At 50.9% G+C, this 12,399-nt stretch overlaps 1 long non-coding RNA gene across 1 annotated transcript; it reads left to right on the top strand.

Annotated features, from left to right (window-relative positions):
* The first annotated feature begins 1,221 nt into the window (after positions 1-1,221).
* LOC137450911 (uncharacterized) lies at positions 1,222-11,960 on the top strand. Its single transcript, XR_010989682.1, has 4 exons — positions 1,222-1,410; positions 1,873-1,962; positions 6,826-7,046; positions 10,942-11,960. It is a non-coding gene; the product is annotated as an uncharacterized lncRNA (long non-coding RNA).
* Positions 11,961-12,399: the final 439 nt, after the last annotated feature.

Raw genomic sequence — 12,399 nt, 5'->3', positions numbered from 1 at the left:
ATTGGAGGTGTTCAAGAGGGGATTGGACGTGGCACTTGGTGCCATGGTCTAGTAGTCATGAGGTGTTGGGTGACAGGTTGGACTTGATGATCTTTGAGGTCTCTTCCAACCTTGGTGAATCTGTGATTCTTTCCTATGAAGAGCTGCCTCCCTAGTGAAGCTCTGGTTAATGAAGATATCCCTTGCCTGACAATGGCAGTGTCTTCCTGCTGCCACCCAGGCGCTGCAAGCAGCGGAAGCGTCTGCCACCAGCATCGCGTCCTCAACAACCTCTGGAGCTCAGCGTAGCTTAGCCAACACAAATGTGTCTGCATCCGATTGCTGAGATCAGCTTGAAATCATTGCCCAGGTGAGGTTCCCTCTTCTGGGGGCACTTGTGAAGGAGCAAGGGCTTTCTGAGTAACCCCACGCTCTGCCCGGGCGCTGCCGGGCGACTCCTGCCAGACAGCCAAAGCGAAATTCTTCCTCTTGAACATCTCCCCTGCGGCCCTTGGAGTGGTTTCAAGTGAAAAACAAAGCGGTGACATTTGAAACGCTGCCTCCCACGCAGTGTCTCTCTTCAGCCTCCGCTGCTGCTTGCTGCGCGGGTTCAGAAGGCTCTGGTGGATCAGTCTGTGTGTGTGTCCCCCCTCCATTCCCTCTCCCCACTCCACCACCCCCCACCCCCCCCCCCCCAAAAAAACAAAAAAAGAGACCCGTGGGCTTGCCAAAATAGAAGCATTTTTTGCAGGAGGCAATGGTTTGGCTGAGCATTCTGCCAGCATGTGTCTCTGGGGGTTGCAAGTCGCTTCAGCATTTTGTGTTCAAGCTTAATTTTGGATTTCGTTTGCTTGGATGAGAGGCTGCGAAAACCAAACTGCTGTAATGTTTGCAAATAATATTTCTTTTGGGGGGGGGGGGAGAGAGAGGGGGAAGGGAAAGGAAGGGGGGAAATGGTGATTATGGTGATTTTTTCATTATTGTTTTTTCCCAAACCCATTTTGAAGCACCAGGATTCCCCTCTGAGCAGCAGGCCCGTCGTGCCGTCAGCCCGCAGCTCTGGTTACGTCGAAGCTTAACGCCACTGGGGAAGGCCCCCGAACGTCCTTCCCACCGACACACTTCGGTGGCAGGATGGTGAATTATTTCCAATGCTTTTTATGGCTTCAGTCTCTCCTCAATCACAGCCTCCTACTTCATGAATGTTCAGCCTCCTAATCGATTATTTCTTTTCTGGTAGGAGCTGAGATCTCCTGTCAAGGACCGAGGCGCAGCTGGTACCTTCCTGGGTGGTGGTGGAGCGCAGGGCAGATGGGGGCTGGCATGATGCGCTGATTCAACCAAAGCTGGGGATGGCTGTGACTTGCACAACCCAGAATCAGCTGGAGGAGAGCGAAGCCAACTGCTGAGCGTGGAAATTACACAGGCAAAGTAAGTAGGCATTAGAGTTGGTGTGCCTTAGAGTGAGAGCATGGAACAGAACAAGAAAAGGTCTTTCAAGGCAATGGGAAGCATTTGTACTTGCTCTGCCTCTCTAAATGCTGGTTTATGGCACCTGGGGAAACCACTCAGCAGGCACAGCAGGAAAAGAGAGTGAAGAATAATGCATCCAGCAGAAATTCCTGCAGCTCTGGACTCAGCAGGGCATAATCTCTGGAGACTGGAGTCTGCTCAGAACACCTCCACGCTTGCAAGAAGTGGGATCTTGGGTGACCACAGGCAGTAAGCTTGGGATGTCATTAAAATAGCAACACCTGCAGCAGCACACAGCCCCCAGCTGCCTGCCAAGGAGTTTCAGTGCGCTGCTAACTTGGAGGGAAGATGCCACCTACTAAATCACCCAAAGCACTTCCTGCAGCACCTCATTATTTCTCACATCTCCTATTCAAATAGTGACTAGACCCATGGCTGTCTCTGCTGAAAGAGCTGGGCTGGACACTGCTGGATCTGCACCACACATGGCCAGCAGGATGGCTGCAGGAGGTAGGTACAGAAGGAGTAGTGTCTGTGCCTGTTCCATACTGGTGCATGCCAGAGTACAGCCCTCCCTCACAGCCCTCAGTGGAGACAGGCAACACTACCAGAGAAGGGCAACAAAGTTGGGGAGGGGTTTGGAACACAAGCCCTGTGAAGAGAGGCTGAGGGACCTGGGGTTGCTTAGCCTGGAGAAGAGGAGGCTCAGGGGAGACCTTATTGCTCTCTACAACTTCCTGAAGGGAGGTTGTAGACAGGCAGAGGTTGGTCTCTTCTCCCAAGCAACCAGCACCAGAACAAGAGGACACAGTCTCAAGCTGCACCAGGGGAGGTTCAGGATATTAGGAAGAAGTTCTTCATAGACAGTGTGATTGCTCATTGGAATGGGCTGCCCAAGGAGGTGGTGGAGTCCCCATCATTGAGGGTGTTTAGGAGGAGACTTGATAGGGGTGCTTGGTGCCATGGGTTAGTTGATTAGGTGATGTTGGATGATAGGTTGGATGCGATGATCTGGAAGGTCTCTTCCAGCCTGGTTTGGCCTATTCTATTCTATTCTATGCCACTTGTCACTGCCCTCAGGCTCCTGGAGATGTGAGGACATTGCCAGATATGCAGTGCATCAGGACTGGGCATTTAGGAGAGCTACCTAAGCATTGTTAGTACTAAAGTGGTACCAGCTGTTCAGTCTTGAACGCAGCAATCCAGACAGGGATGGACAGCCAACATGAATCCTTGTTCCACACCAGAGGTCCCCTCCTCAAAGCAGCTCCTTCAGGAAGGATGTGGGTTTGGTCAGGATGTTCTCTCCTGAGTTTGAGTATATTGGTGGTCCCTCAGTCACCGTGGAGCTGCATGTGTGCTATTCACATACCAAAGACATAAACCCCACAGTGATTCCCTCTGGTCATTACTTTCTCAACATCTAGACTCTGCCAGGTAGGTAGTCAGCAGCAGTGGGCACCATTGGTGGAGCTAGGAACCCTCTGCAGAGGAAGTCCATCTTTGTTTTCTTTCCCAGAGAAGGAACCCAAGTGTCCTGCTTGCTCCCTGTCCCGGACAAGACATGACAGGGCAGATCTGCAAGCCATAGGCTTCTTGCACTCTCACACACTTCTCCAATGCCTGGTCAAGCTGATTCAGTGACCATTGTTCCTGTAGGTGGACTTGAAGACAGGCTGAGACATCTCAGGCTGGCAGCAGCCTTCAGCAGGGGGGAGGGCTGTGGCCCTCCTACCTGCTGGGTTGCTCCTCAGCTTTCTCTTTCTCAAGGGCTTTGGGAAGCTGCAGATATTCAGAGATTATTCCCCCCTTCCCTCCCATTTCTTGAAAGCATGGCTAAATATAAAGAGATTATTGAAACCAAGCCCAACCCATGAAGCAGAGTGTGTAGGTGTGATGCTAACCAACACCTGGGGCTGTGAAGCATCCTGGGGGAGCTGGCACTCATCTGGCAGACATGTTCTCTCATTCTCCTCATTCTTTCTTTGGCACCTTGTCAAACAGCATATGAGATGATGAATCTAAAGTTGCTTTGTTTCAAAATGACCTACACATGTTGTTCTGGTTATAAAAGGATAAGGACAGGACTAGGGGTTTCACTTGTAAAACTGGCCAGGGCCCCAGCATTGCTGCTGTGCTCATGTGTTGGAGATTTCTAGAGGTGGCTGGTAAAAAAATGGTGCTGGCAGAGACTGCTTTATGGTGGCAGAACAGGATGTCTCTGAGCTTTTTCCCATGGCAAATGAAAATAACCAGCTGACAAGATGCACAGGAGTGAGCTCTTGGAGAGCCCTGGGTGGCACAGTGGGAAGGTTTAAAGAAAAGAAGTTCCTCCAAGTCTCCTGAAACCATGGAACCTCAGTTCAAGAACTGGAAAGAAGGCTACCATGGCAGCTGACTCATTAATTAGGAGTTCTTAATGGCTGCATAATGTGGACATGCCAGCTCCACTGTGCACTCACAGCCTCCCAGCATGCATGTGGGTAGGTCTTGTGGGTGTTAATGGGGAGAACCAGGTCTCCCCTGAAGATGTGGGACTTGTAGTGCCTTTGTATACTGAGGAGAGTCACAGAATGTGTGTGACGCTACCATAGGGCCCCCAGAAGACCCATCCCTCCATATTGCCATAGCAAAGGTGGCTGGGGCAGGGTGGGCATGAACATGTTAATCCCTGCACAGCCTGAGGGCTGCAGCTACCATGGATGAAGTGCTGTGATGGGTGAATAAGGACTTAGCATTCCCTGTAATGGAGTGGAGATTGGTGTGTGGCAGTCCTGGTGATACCGTGGGGCAGCTCATGTCCTCCCTCTGCATGGCCAGGAGGGACTGAATGCAGCCCTAGGGATGAGAGAGTGTTGTTATAAAGATGGTAGGCTCACCTCAAGCAATGCTTCCAGGACAAGATGTAAGCAGGCAAAGACGTTTATGACGCTATGCAGCAAAGTTATATAGTCTTTTTGAAAGCATAGGTCTCACATCTTAATTGGCTGTTTTCTACTGGCATGCATGTAATTAAGGCCTACAATAGGTTAAAATAACAGAACAATATTTTAACACATCCAGCCAAAATTCTGCCTAATTTCTCTCCCTCAGTTACAAGGTATTTACATTCTTCTCTGAGCCACAGACCAAACACAGCCTGCTCTAATTCGAACCAAGGCAAAGCTTCCCCTACTAGAGAGTTGTACTGTGATGTGAAAAGCCCAGGGTGTGATGAACAAACAGGTGGGACAGTGCATGTAGAATGTGAGTTGCATCAGCTGCACCGGTCTGCAGTGGTGGCACAGTGGCTCCACTGCTGCAGCAGCCTGAGAGGCAGTAATTCCCCTTTCTCCCTACCTACTCCAGCCCCTAAGTCTTTGTCAGGGCTGGGAGATGGTAGGAAAGAAAAGACTCCTCAGACACAGCAGAGTCACAGTATCACTTAGGTTGGAAAGGACCTCGAGGATCATCGAGTCCAACCTATCAACACAGACCCCATGACTAGACCATGGCACCAAGTGCCACGTCCAACCTCCCCTTGAAAGCCTCCAGGGTCGATGACTCAACCACCTCCCTTGAGTCAGAAGTGTTGAAGCTGGAAGGAGGGCTATGGAATTCCAGGTGGGAACCAGATGGGCTGTACTCCCAGTGGGAACTCCTCAGAGGTGGGTTTCCAGGGACAGTCCAGCCAGCGCTTCCTGCGGGCACCAACAAAAGCGACAAACATTGCCTAGACCCCACAGTAACTTCCCCTCCCACCACCCCTGCTGACGTCAATGTGTGGCTGGAAGCAGTTTATTCCCTGTCAGCCCTTTCCTGCTTATCTGGAGCTAGCAGTGAGAGCTGCTCTGACAGAGGGACCCTGCAAATCCTCAGATGAACACCCAGACCAAGCGCTGTTTCCCAGGGGGATCGGGGTGGGGGGACTGGGTAATTAATCACAGCTCATCTGGAGGAGGATGAGGAAGCCTGAATAAAGGTGTTAACAGCTCTTAAAGGCTTTCCTGGTTTGCAGAGGTTGCTGCCTCAAACAGATTATCTGGAAATATTATTAGCTGGAGTGGGAAAGGGTATTTTTTTTTTCCCCTCTGCTAGGCTCTTTGCAGCCATGCTAAATCTGCCTGAGCCGTGGAGCCGGGTTTTATTGTGTGGGGGGAGGTGGGGGAGAGGTGCTGGCTGTCAGTGGGTCACCAATTAATTGGTTTATTCCTTTCTCACGGTTATTTTCTAACCAACATCAGCTAAAGCCCCTGTGCCCACTTCATCCCAGCTCAGCAAACAGCCACCGTAGGGATTTGCATTGGGGGTGACTCTAGGCCACGAGGCTGGCTTTGCAGGGGCTGCTGGGAGGTGCCTTGTCCCTGCCAAGCCTCTTTCCCTGTCGTCTCTTCTTAGGAGGAAGGTGTGATTAGGGTTTTCTGCCATGGGATGTCAGCTGAGGGATAAGAACTGTGTGCCAAGAGGAGGAAAGAGCTACCCTGGATGGCTGGTATGAAAGCAGAGACCTGCCCCCTTTGCTCCAAAGGAAACTTTCCTCCTAGTGTCTCCACAGCTTGTTAGCTCAGACAGATGCTCTTGTTCAGCCCTGGGCTGCCTTATGTTTCTGGGTGAGGATGAGCTCTCTTCCATCTCCTGCTGCCATCTGGGAAATCATTTCTCATGAAACCACTTTTATTGGAGTGACTTTGTTGTTTCTCCATGGCTTTGTCACAGTTCTAGTGCCTTTGCAATTCAGAAACAGGGGGTGCCATCAAAGCAGAAACCTTGCTCCCTGCCAGCTCCAGCTCCGGCCAGTTCCTGCCCAGTGGGCAGCTCCACTGCTGTAAATGAGCAGAAGTCAGTGCCATGCAGCAGGGTCTTGCTGGGACCATTGCAGGTGGCTCTCCTGTGGTCATTGGTAGTGCATCTTGAGTTAGGAAACCACCTTTTGGACCAGAGCAGGAATAAAGAAAGAAGGTGGCTTGGGCCTGAAAGGTTTTGGTATTTGAATGCTTGGGCTTCATTTTGGCTGGGAGTGAAACGCAAATGTTTTGAGCCCTAGACAGGTGATGGAACAGAGACTATGAAAACCACAGAGACTATGAAACCACTAGTGCAGGGTAGTCCTCTCTGCTGTGCCTGCCTGGCCTCCCCAAAGCCTGCTGGGCAAGCAGGAAACCCCCTCAGTGGAGAAGTGAATTTGAAATCACATCATCTGTGGAGAACGTTCCCTGTTGCTGCGCTGCTGCTTCTCTCCCAGCTCCTCCTGGAGCTTTCACAGGAATTAGGCACTCTGAGGAGAGTCCCATGGGCTGCTCACTTCATGCTTGCCTTGATTTCCTACAACTAAGTTAGCCCCAAAGAATTTGCAATGAAACCAGTGGATTTCTAGGTCTCTTTTTTCCTTTACAGAAGACTGTCCCTTTCCAACACGAAGCACAGCAAGCCCCAGCTGGATCCCTGTTCTCCTTGAGGATTGGCTTGAAGAGATGAGGAGAGAAACAGAGCAAGTGTCCAGCCCACTCCAGAGCTAAACTCCAAAACCACAGCTTCACCAAAGCCTTTCAAGCCAGGCCATCTCCCAGCAGAGCCTCTGTCCCTGTCTCTTAACTCAGGGCTGGAAATAGTGACAGGTATGGAAACTCCATTATGCATAACTAACTCACCCTCCATGCAGTGCTTTCAGCTCCTTAAGAGCTTCCCCAGCTGCTGGGAGACCACAGAGGCACTCCTGGGAGTGAGCAGACACAGGTGGTGCTGGCATGTGTCTGGAACAGCCCAGCAGCGGGGAGAGGCTGAACTCCCCGCTTGTCTGGACCCTCCTCTTGCATGAAGACCAAGCACTGCAGCCTCTCTGGGGTTATCAGGCAGCTCAGTGTTGGCCCCAGGGAAGTCCAAGTGCACACTGGGGTCCTGGGCTCCATGATTGGAAGAATAAATCTTATGAAGAGCGACTGAAGGAGCTGGGGCTGTGTATTTTGGGAAAGAGGAGGCTGAGGGGAGACCTCATTGCTCTCTACAACTACCTGAAAGGAGGTTGTGGAGAGGCTGCTGCTGGTCTCTTCTCACAGGTAATTAGTGATAGAACAAGGAGTGGCCTCAAGCTATGACTGGGGAGGTTTAGACTGGGCATTAGGAAAATTTTTTTCCCAGCAAGAGTGGTCAAGCATTGGAATGTGCTGCCCTGGGAGGTGGTTGAGTCACCCACCTGGGATGTGTTTAAAGGTCACTTGGATGTGGTACTCGAGGATATGGTTTAGGGGTGAAGCTTGCAGAGCAGGGTTGTGGGTTGGACTTGGTGATCCTGAGGGTCTTTTCCAACCTGAATGTTTCTGTGCTTTGAAGGCAGTGGCAGCAGAAAAGGGAGCTTCCCTGTTCCCTCGAGGCAGAAATGTCATTGTATGTTACAATTGCTTTTTCCTCCCAAAAGGTCCTTAACTATTTGTCATTTGTTATGAGGCCAGGGGAAGGTCTGGCTGAATCAGGAGGAACCTGCAAGGCAGTAGTGGGATAGAGGGAAAGGGCCAGGATGCTGCCTGGATTTGCACGGGGAACCAGCATGTTAACCATGGGAAAGGAGAGATGTTGGCCAAGGGCTCCAACAGAACCCCATCATCAGATGCAACCTGCCAGGGAGTTTTTACTCTCCATTCACTGGCACCCAAAGCAGCACATGTTGTTGAGTAGCTCCTGTGTGCCCATACTGAACCCATGGGCTGTGTCCACACCCATGCATGGTTTTTCTGCAAGGTTCCTGGAGAGCATGGAGCAGGCAGGAACCAGGAGAGGGACAGGCTGCTTTGATGTTGAACTTTAGTTACTGTGTTAAGCCAGTGAGAAAGCAGAGGATCAATGTTTCTGTAGGCAAGCTTTGAACTAAACCAAACTCTTGTGTGTTCCAGTGTCCATTTCCTTCTGAAAGGATGTTTCTGAGGGCACATTTCTGGGGAAGGAAATCAGCCATGTGGTCAGTAGGGTGGTACAACAAGCTGTGACCTTGGTAGTGATACATAAAAGCAGAGAGATGCTTGAGGAGGAGCAACTGGACAGGGGGCTTGCCATAGGCATCTCCTGCCATATTCTTCCTGCACTCCTCACTTCCCTGCTGACTTTAGTTCTGTAAGACAAGTTGGATTGTATCCACTGGGGCTGGACCTGTTAGTCTTGTGTTGCCCATTACAGCACAGATTGGAATGGAGTGGAGTGGAATGGAATGGAGTGGAGTGGAATGGAATGGAATGGAATGGAATGGAATGGAATGGAATGGAATGGAATGGAATGGAATGGAATGGAATGAGCCAGGTTGGAAAAGACCTTTGAGATCATCGAGTCCAACCTATCATCCAACACCATCTAATCAACTAAACCATGGCACCAAGCACCCCATCCAATCTCTTCCTAAACACCTCCAGGGATGGGGACTCCACCACCTCCCTGGGCAGCACATTCCCGTGGCCAATCTCTCTTTCTGTGAAGAACTCCTTCCCAACATCCAGCCTAAGCCTCCCCTGGCACAGCTTGAGACTGTCCCCTCTTGTTCACAGTGTACATGATGGAGAAGAGACCAACCGGTAGTTCTTTTCTTGGAGAGCCTCTTGTTGGAAGGGAAGGACATGGATTCACACCACAGCTTATGTTTCACCAGTAACTTCTCCTGATGTTGAAATTGCCTGGTCTCTCTTAATCATGCAGGGCTTATTTTCCCACACTGGAAAATGAATTCAGCACCACTGGCAAAGCTGGGGGCTGGGAAGTTTTAATTGCTGCTTGTACAGTGCTTTGGGGCTCTGGAGTGAGTGAGTGGAGTGAGTGCTGGAGGCCTGGGAAGGGTTGTGTTATATGCTGGCAGTTACTTAAATTTCATTATATAAGTGAGGCCTTTGGTCCCATCAGCAGCTCTTTCCTGATTCCTAGATTCAGGGGGATTTGCTAACTCAAGGAGTACAAATAGCTCCCACCTGTAGCCTTCACCACTGCATAGTAAGACAGGGACCTCCAGTGTGCACCTCCAGCTAAAGTAATCCAAACCAGTGTGTGCCTGCAAATGGCCATGTGCTGCTCAGGGGAGAAGAGCCCTGAAGGTCTCCTCTCACAAGGCTTTTCCTGTTAGAGCATCTCTTCCTTAGGCAATGCAGCCACATCCTGTATTAACCTTTCCATCCCTCCCCTTGCTCAGAACAACACCTTCTTAATTATAATCCATCAAATTCCTCTCTCCTCTACCTGGGGAAAAAAAAAAGGGATTTGAGGACAAGGAACAAAAGTGAAGGCGTAAGTCTCTTTTCCTGGGAAAGGAAATCTCTGGAGACCCTGCTGGGAGCCTGCTTTGCCTAAAGCCCAGCACAATGCATAAGCAGTTAAGGCTCTTAGCGGGCAAGCAGGGCTCAGGGCTCTGCGCTGCACCCAGCTCACTGCAGCTTGCACAACGAGGCCATTGTGGCTCCCCTGCTCTGCCCTCCTGTTCTAGTGAAGGCTGCAGAGAGAGTGGGCTGCTCAACAGCCACTCACAGGTCAAAGCCAGTGCTTGAGAATATGATTTTGCAGAGGAGAGGAATGTTCCAGAGAAGCACAGGATTTCAGGGGCTGGCAAATTTAATGCTGGGGGTGATGTGCTGGAAGGTGTCCAGAGAAGGGCCATGAGGATGAGCAGAGGGCTGGAGCACCTCTCCTATGAGGACAGACTGAAGGAGTTGGGGCTGTTCAGTCTGCAGAAGAGAAGGCTCTGAGGTGACCTAATTGTGGCCTTCCAGTATCTGAAGGGGGCTACAGGAAGGCTTTGGAAGGACTTCTCAGGATCTCAGGTAGTGATAGGACTAGGGGGAATGGAATGAAGCTGGAGGTGGAGAGATTCAGGCTGGATGTGAGGAGGAGGTTCTTCACCATGAGAGTGGTGAAACCCTGGAATGGGTTGTCCAGGGAGGTGGTTGGGGCGCTGTCCCTGGGGGTGTTTAAGCCCAGGCTGGCTGAGGCTCTGGCCAGGCTGATCTAGTGTGGGGTGTCCCTGCCCATGGCAGGGGGTTGGAACTAGATGATCCTTGTGGTCCCTTCCAACCCTGACTGATACTATGGCACTGCCAGCCCTGCTTCTGGTGTGTCCCCTTCAACCTGGAGCAGACATAAGGCAGGAAGAAGTTTGCTGAGCCGTTGTGACCCTGATGCTGAGCTCAAGAGGGTTTTGTTTGCTGCCAGGTATGTTAATGGCTCCTTGTAATGGTTTAACTCAAGCTGTGACACTTCTGCGAGGTGGCTGCTTGGTTTTCTTGGAGTGTTTGTTTCTAGGTCCCATGAGTTACCTTGGCCATGTCACTGAAATCAGGTAAGGGACATTTCCACCAGTCTTTTCTGCAGCACCAGAGTGTGTCAGGGTGTGTTGGGGCCAGCTCAGCCACATGCTGGGGAGGCACAGAAAGGCACAGGGCTGCTAATGGGGTGATTCACATCCCTTCAGCGCTTCCCTGGTGAGCAGATGTCAGATGAACGTTTTGGGGGTTATTGGGTCTGGGGTAACTCCTGTTCTGTCTCTTTCAGGATATCCTTCTCTACAGAACCACCTGATGTCTTGCAGCAGAAAAGAAGCAGCTGCATGGATCCAGGTACTGCCCATTGTTGGTCTTCCAACACACTCAGGAGCAGTGAAGAGAGCGCTGAGACCACAGATTTCACCTTTAAATTAACCCTTCTTCTTAGGGCAGCTCTGGCCCCACAAAGGAGAATCCATCTCCAAGCAACTCTCATGGAAGCAAAGACACCCTTTAAAGACATTTAATGCTGAGGAGAGTAGGGAGAGATTGAATGTGAAGCCAGATTTCAGGAGGAAAGGCAGCTTGCCTCCTGTCCTCCCCCCCTGCAAATCCAGGGGGGAAATGCTGCCCTTCCCCACCATCCTGGGGTGTACAACGATCTCTTGGATCATGGTTCTGTTTAGGTTGGCTGCTGCTGATCCCAGCCTGCCTTCAGCTGTCGAGCCCAGCCTGTCTTTGGCACATGGATGCTTTCACGCCCCGGAGAGGGGTCAGCATGGCCAGCTGGAGCGGGGGAGCTCCAGCCCATTGTAGACTCCACGGCTGCTGAGGACACTGCCACAATTCATTCATGTCTCCGCTCAAGGCACAGATTGTAAACATGGTAGGGAAGCAGGCCATGTCCTAGCCCAGCTTGGCTGCCTGCCTCGAGGTCCCTGTCGCCCAGAGCGTGGAATTCACCTCTCTTTCCACTACCTCTGAGCAGCAATGGTAAAACTTTCGGTAACACTTCCTAAAAATAAAGCTGTCAGCAGGACCAGCTCTTTCAAAACAGGACTCTCTGCATCTCTGGGCTCTGAGCAGCCTATCAGCTGGGAGGAGAAAGGATAAAATAGCTCATGATTTTAAAGGTACTCTGAGAAGCTCCCTGACTGCACGTGGATCAGCGCTCACCAGCATCGCCAGGGGCAGGATGGCTGTTGGAGGACTCTTTTTCCCTACCTCCAGAAACCAACTCCTCTCCCAAACCACTCCATCTGTCTGATGCTTTGGTAGATATCCCTGGATCTGAAATAAAAGCAAAGAACAAAGCAGCAGCACCACTTGTGTGAGCATGCTGAGATGGCTGTAATGTGGCAGTGCAGAGAGTGGTTACTGCTCCGTCACTGAGGCAGGGTCTTAGTATTCTGTTCCAGCTTTCACAGGGAAGAAAGTCAGAGAGCACGAGGATGCTGGGCACGGCTTTGCTGTGCCAGAACACATAAATCTGCTCCAGTTCACAACTGTGCTCTTGTCATGGAGTGGCTTGTGATGGAAAGCTCAGGAGCTGTCTCAACAGCAGCACAGGAGAGAAACCAGAGCTGTAGAGTAGAGTAGAGTAGAATAGAATAGAATAGAATGGAATGGAATGGAATGGAATGGAATGGAATGGAATGGAATGGAATAGAATGGAATGGAATGGAATGGAATGGAATGGAATGGAATGGAATGGAATGGAATAGAATAGACCAGACCAGGTTGGAAG

The sequence above is a fragment of the Melanerpes formicivorus genome, unplaced genomic scaffold (genome assembly GCF_026170545.1).
Source record: "Melanerpes formicivorus ecotype bairdi unplaced genomic scaffold, bMelFor1.0.p_v2 SCAF_38, whole genome shotgun sequence".
NCBI classification, from domain to species: domain Eukaryota; kingdom Metazoa; phylum Chordata; class Aves; order Piciformes; family Picidae; genus Melanerpes; species Melanerpes formicivorus.
This window is presented reverse-complemented; position numbering and strand designations above follow the sequence as displayed.